Below are 7206 nucleotides of genomic sequence, written 5' to 3' on the forward strand. Positions count from 1 at the left end.
ATACACTTGGGAAAAGCATGCAAGGGAAAAAGAAGCAAATCTTAAATTTTGCCTTAATGTAATAAATTAAATTAAATTACTGGCTTTTTCTTACTACTCACTGATACTTCTTACTATTCAAGTAGCTTAACTACTTGAATTGGATGATTATTGAAATCAATGATTACTTTGGAGGATAGGGGTTGGTATAAAGGAAAAATACTGGATAGAATAGTATAGGAAAAAGACAAAAAGGTCCTAGGTATCTGGAAGAAAGAAGGAAGGAAGGATGGAGACATGTAAAGTGGCAACAGGACACTTTGCCTCATTTACACCATTGCTTAGAATTGACCTCTTAATCCTTAGGTCTGAACGCTGTTGATTTACCCAAAGGAACTGGTGGCATAAGTTCTTTTGTTCATTCTATAAAATTCAGGCGTCCTCAAACTATGGCCTGCGGGCCACTCGCAGCCAGCCTAGGACATTTATCGGGCCCTCTGGGTGTTTTTGCCACCGCTGCCTGTCCTGCTTAGCAGCTGACTTGTCCCGGGGCCCACAGTCTGGCCCTCCAAGGGTCTGAGGGACAGTGAACTGGCCCCTGTCTAAAAAGTTTGAGGACCCCTGCGCAGTATAAATGTATTGAGCAACACCCATGCTCTGAACACTTCAAGGAACTCAAGATACAGTGACAAAAAAGAGAGGTAAAGGGACCTACCTCAGAGAACCTGCCTGCAAACTGGAAGAGAAGGAATAAATTAGCAGGTTAGAAAATAAATACGGTAAGTTCTTACTGTGATAGGTAAAAAGGTAGAGAGTTAACAGTGACACTTGATAGAAGGTAATGAAGAGGTTCTTATAGAAAACCTCACCAAGGAAGACACACAGGTGTTTTTTTTTTTTTTTTTTCTACCCTCGGTAGAGTGCTGTGGTGTCACAGCTCACAGCAACCTCAAAAGCAACCTCAAACTCCTGGACTCAAGTGATTTTCTTGCCTCACCCTCCTAAGTAGCTGGGATTTCAGGCACCTGCTACAATACCAGGCCATTTTTTGTTGTTGTTGCAGTTGTCATTGTTGTTTAGCTGGCCCAGGCTGAGTTTGAACCTGCCACCCTTGGTATATATAACTGGTGCTATAATCACTGTGCTATGGGCACCCAGCCAAGACAGGAAGGTTTTTCATGTATCTTACAGTGATTGTTAGACGAGACGGGACATTATTTGGACAGTGATTTTGAGTTAAGGAAAGTTTATTTTTTTTCAAAATGAGACACAGGCGTATGCAGTAAAAAAAGAAATTAAAGAAAACATACTAGAATGTAATTATGTATTTTGGAAAATTATTAAGTGTAGAGAAAGAAATTGAAGATGTAAGACAAAAGAGATAGTTTCAAACACAGAGTATGAATGGAGAACTGGGATCGGATCCTGAGCACCCAGAGAGCAGCCAAGATCCTGGTCTCGAGGAACGGAGTTCAGTGCACCAGTCAGTACAGACACAAAAAAAGGTTACTAGTTTTGTTGACAGACAGAAAAGGACTTCCTTCTGATTTTGTCTTTCTTTTTTTTCTCTGTGTTTACTGCTTTATTCCAATGCAAGTAGGAAGAGAAATATTTGAATTATTCACCATGAGGTACTGCTGGTATTTCCAAACGTCTAAGTACACTTAATTAAAGTTTTCCCCATGAGTAAGAAATTCATCTTAATGTAAAAGCTGACATACTGAGTAGAGTTTATATTTTTATTTCTAAGTCTGAAGAAAAATGTCTTGAATAAACTAATAGTTCCATAAGAAGGACTATGCCTAACACCGGGCAATTTCATGAACCACTGGTTTCTGCTGTTGCATATCAAGGCATTTTTTAGATTATATCTAAAGCACTGCTATTGTAGCATTCTAATCGTTTGTATGCCTACAGGGAGACATTACATACTTCTTATAAACTAAACGTCCTTACCATATAAAAAGAAAACATTGAAAAGTACTTTAAGAACAAAAAATATGAAAAATTAGCAAAAATTTTCTCTACTGAAGGGAAAACTATTCTTGAAAAGGTCAACCGTATCTTTATTTAAATACAAAATTTTGATGTAATAAAAGGCGAACTCAAATTTCAACGTAATTTTTCATTTGGATAAATGATAACTATTCTGAGAGGTCTGCATCTCATAGGTCATTTGAAGGAATTGTGATGTTAATTAGTGTAGAAATGGTACTAATTCCATAAACAGGTGAATATTTAAATCCTATTTCTTTACTTATGGTACAGAACCGAAATGGTTGGATGTTTTTGTTAGTTGGTTTCTTTGTCATTTGGTTCCTTATTCTCCCTAGAACTCAGGTAACTTGAAGTCTATCTATGCCAGCCTGTTTTCCTATTTGTAAACTCTATGTTTACATATCAAAGTTAAGCAAACTGTTGGCACATAAAAATCATAAACCACAAGGTTGGATCAAACTTCCTAACTTCCATTCTGTAGTTCAATCATCAGCCTAAGTTAGATTTCCTCTCCTTTATTCATCCATCATTTATTCATTCATTCAACAAATATATGTTGAAACCTGCTATGGTAGCATGACGCATACAGAAGAGAATAAGATAACAGAGGCCCCTGTTCTAAGGAACCTGCTGTTAATTGGAGGCCACAGACACTTAACCAAAAACAGTAAATGTGAAGAGTGCTAACAAATGGGGAAACAAAGTTTCATAGAAGTACAAGGTTAGCCGAGGTTTCCCAGACAAGATGCAACATGGAAACAATCATATAGAAACATGGATATTGTCCAACCAATCCTTCACCTTAATTTTCAAACATTACTTTTCAAATACTTGGCTGAGTAAAATGCTTGTATAATTTTGGAGAATCATGGTATGCTGGATACTTGGCCTATGCAGATTAATAACTTAAGGTAATGGAGCAGAAATTACCCTGATTTACATGGGTATATAATTATAGCATATTTTGTTCAGTCTGATAATGAAATTTTATCTACAGTTGTCCAAACATCTTGGGTCTAGAAACAGTTACAGGTCTCCAAACAAATCATTTCTAATTTTCATGTGGTAACTGTAATGACAACTTGAGAACTAGCTTCTACATGAATAATGTCAGAAGATATATCAGTGTTTCTAATTTGTCCTCTTCTTTTTCATTTGGCGGATAAACATTCTCAATAGCGATGATGAAATCAGCGCAGACAGACTGCTTTCATTTAAAAAGAGGAATGAAAAGCATGCTTCGCAACCAGCAGATTGGAAAAAAAGAGTCAAATATTTTTTAAAAAAATATGGCTGATGTCTGACTGATTTAAAGATATGGAAGCGTAGAATTTAAAAGTATTACTTTTAAACTACTTTTAGATATGACATTATTGTATGAGAAGGCTTGATAGCTTCCCTTAAATCAGTAATTAAGAGACGTAAACCTTTTGTACTATTTCACATCACATCAACATTCTTCACGTGACACTTGGTAAATGATGAGAATTATATAAAACGATTCCACAATTTAATGAACCAATATGGACAGCTGCATGTCTGTAGAATACGTGATCTCAGAAATAATTTAGACATTTATTCAGAAAAGTACTGAGTTTGCCAAATCACAGCTCTGTTTTTTTTTCCTTACTAAAAAGAAATAGTTACGATCTGAAGTAAATACATAGTAAATTCATCTAGGTGGTTTTTTAGTGTATTTAAAGGACTCCAGAGCTCAATTCTTTTTATCTATCCTAAATTAGTAGTAATTCTCTTTGGTATATTGTTTTGTCTGTTATATTATTTAAATCTTGAATTAAAAATATATGTGCAAAAAAATAAAAATATATGTGCACAGAAACACCTATTCCTAGGTGATGTATCATATATATTCACATTGGTGATTGGAAGTAGTCACAATGATTAAGATGGGCACTTAACAAAAACACAGATTACTTTTATTGCTAGAACTAAATAATATTAGAGCTGTCAATAGTGCAGAGAAAAATGCAGTCTGAAATTGCTAGCTAGAAACCAAGACCAAGAGAGGGCATACCACCATGCCAGTGATAGAGTGGAGGAAAAATGGAAGTTGGGGCTAGAATCTAGGCCTTATTATTTATTTATCCACTCATTTACCCCATAGCCATTTATTTATCGAGGGTGTGTGATGTGCTAAGCACTTTTCGTGGAATCTGAAGGCATGAAGATGAATGTCTGTTACAGTTCCCAGCCCCCTGCACAGCAGACTCCTTCCTCTAGTTATCCCTATTTTAACCCTTTACCTTTTTTTTATAAAAATATTCAAACATGTTAGAGAAGAAATGCAGAAAAGAAAAGATCTGAAACATTAGTTTGTGAAATTTATCAAGAAATAGAAAAAAAAAATAAGTGAAAAGAAAAACGAAAATTGGAAAATATCTGGACAATTTGGTTTCCAGAAGGATGTGGTGGAGAATAGGGAGAGGGAGGAACCATGAAAGCAGTTTCTCAGGACATAGAACATAAATGTCTCTCTATAAAAAGCCTTCTAAGCACCCAAATAATGGATTAAATTGAGCATATTATTGTGAAGTTAAGAACAACACGTAGGGAAGAAAGATACGGTCCTAATTGCCCACAGAAAGGAGAGATATAAATAATAAAGAAACATATGTACAGTATTAATAATCAGAATTCTGACAGCAGTGCTGAGAGCTGGATTGATGGATTAATGTGTTCAATATTTTCAAGGAAAATGAGATCTAACCTGTAATTTGTTATATGTTTGAACGATTAATCAAGCTGATGGAGAGAAGGAAGATATTTGAGATGTGAACCGTCTCAAAAAATATGCTTCTCTCTACTGTTTGTCAGCACGCTTCTGTGGTATGTTCTCAAATATGAAGTAGCAAAACAAAATAAGGGGACAGAGAAAATGAGAGATTAAAAAACGAGAGATTCAACTTCGGAGAGAGGTGAAGAGGATCCCTAAGGTGGTACCCAAGGCAGAGTGTGGCTTGAGTGCTGCGTCCTAAGCAAGGAGAGATCCAGGCCAGACTTCAGCCTCACAGCATAATATCCTTTCCCCTAAAGGAGCAAATCAGCACAGTGAACTTGAATAAATCTGGCTTTTACAAATGAGATGTAAATATGGAATGGTTTGAATGAGACAATGAGGAGACGATAAAGGTCACAGTAAAACAGCTGTTTCTCTTTTAACTCTTATTTTAGTAAGAGACTTCAGATTTCTGCACACTACACTTCAAAACGTAATGCAAATTTGCCTCAATAAAAGGAAGTGGCCGCTCCATGGCACACACTCATATATGCCTAAACTGCCCCTACACAACGCATGAAAAGTGGTAAACAGTGACTGACTCTAGGAGAGGGAAATAGGTGGTTGAAGCAAATAAATATAAGAAAATGGCTTTTCATCCACCACTGTTATGTTTGAAGTTTGTACCAAGAGCATGTATTATGTAGACTAGTGATGCAAATCAAAAGATGTAAATAAAGCATCCTCCCCACCAGTGTTCAGTCTTGTTAAATGTCTCTTAGCTCATCAGTTCTACAAATATTTTTTTCAGAAAGAGTGATGGTAGGCCCTACCCAGTCAGGCCTGCCTGGTCTTGAATATCCCCCAGAGTCAGAACTGACATCTTTGCTTTACTTATTTGTCACCAGGAAATGAGTTCAGAAGAGGAAGCCAAAACCTACCTAAATGTAATAAGGGACAAAAAGAGAAAAGAAAAACAGATAAGAAAAAAAACCTAACCAAATTAATTGGGAAAAATGAAGGGGGCAGTTAGAGGAAATTATGTGTGCACTGAAACCATTTAAAATGCTGGAATAATTTATGCACATATAATTAGCAAAATATGTATGAATTTTTAAGGGAAGGGGCAGATTTAATTTTCATAGGAAACAAAGCTTTGCTAATAGATTTTCAGTTTTGAAAGTTCATATGGTTTTATTTAGGAATAAATGAAAAATTTATAATGTCTTCATTCCACGTATGCTAAGTTAAAAGATGAACTCTTTTCAACTAAAGAAAATGAGCTGAAATGTGACAACTTATGGTTAAGTTTAGTGTTACTTATCAGAAGAAAGTTATCACACAAGGTTCATCTAGGGAGATGCCTGTGGCTCACAGGAGTAAGGCGCCGGCCCCATATGCCAGAGGTGGCGGGTTCAAACCTGGTCAGCCCTGGCAAAAAGATTTATCTATTTTTCTTGTAATGTCGAGGTTTAACCACTTTTCTTGGTACTTGACTTCAGGTTCATCTCTTCATCTTCCTATAGCGTTGGAACATTGACATCGCAACATCAATATTAGTATTATCCAACTATGCTCTTGAAATGGTTCCTAAGCAAATAACAAGTCTGAATCTGTAGCTTCATTTAATGTTAAAATTTTGTACCATATAAGAGTAGATATTAAATGGTCATTGCAACTACACACATACTAAAATAGTAATGTTAATTAGTGAAAATTAACATGGTCCTTGGACAAGGATGACATGCAAATTTGTAAAGCTTTCAATATTTATTATACAAAAACTAAGAAAATTTATTGCTAGCAAACCAGTTCCACCAGGAATACTAAAGAAGTTTCTTCAAATGTAAATGAAAGGACATTGTACAATAAATAGAACCCATATGAAAAAATAATGAGCTCTAGTAAATATAACTACATAGGTAAAAATTAAAAAACACATTATAAATGTATTTTTTGTTCATGATACTTTTTTCTCCTCTCTGAGTTATAAGACAGTTATATAAAACAACAACTACATATCTATGTTTATGGGTATATAGTGTATAAAAATGTAATTTTATGACAATAAAAGCACACAGGAGATACATAGAGATGAGGTGCATATAATATGCAAAGGATTTTTTCTATATTAGTGAAATTGTGTTGGAATTAATCATAATTAAACAGCACAAGTTAAGAGATTAATTATAATAGGGAAATTGTTAAAGAAATAACTTTAAAATATAGTAATAGATAAATGTTTTAAAATGATAAACTATTTAATAAAAATAAGTAATATAGGAAGAAGAATAAAAAAGATGTAAGACTCATAGAAAACTAATAGCAAAATCTTACACAAATTCTAAATGATTGCATTTAATGTAAAATAATTAAAAAACATTCTAATCTGAAGATAGAAGTTTTCAGAATGAATATTTTTAAAAGATACAGACATATACTCTCTCCGTGTGACACATTTTAGAATCTAGGACACATACTCATGGAATGTA

General features: G+C 34.7%; 1 non-coding gene across 1 annotated transcript; it reads left to right on the plus strand.

Moving 5' to 3' along the window:
- The first annotated feature begins 6382 nt into the window (after positions 1–6382).
- Positions 6383–6488, plus strand: LOC111728054. The gene has a single exon (XR_002775466.1). It is a non-coding gene; the product is annotated as a U6 spliceosomal RNA (small nuclear RNA).
- Positions 6489–7206: the final 718 nt, after the last annotated feature.

The sequence above is a fragment of the Otolemur garnettii genome, unplaced genomic scaffold, assembly GCF_000181295.1.
Source record: "Otolemur garnettii isolate 467f Iridium unplaced genomic scaffold, OtoGar3 scaffold00004, whole genome shotgun sequence".
Lineage (NCBI taxonomy): Eukaryota > Metazoa > Chordata > Mammalia > Primates > Galagidae > Otolemur > Otolemur garnettii.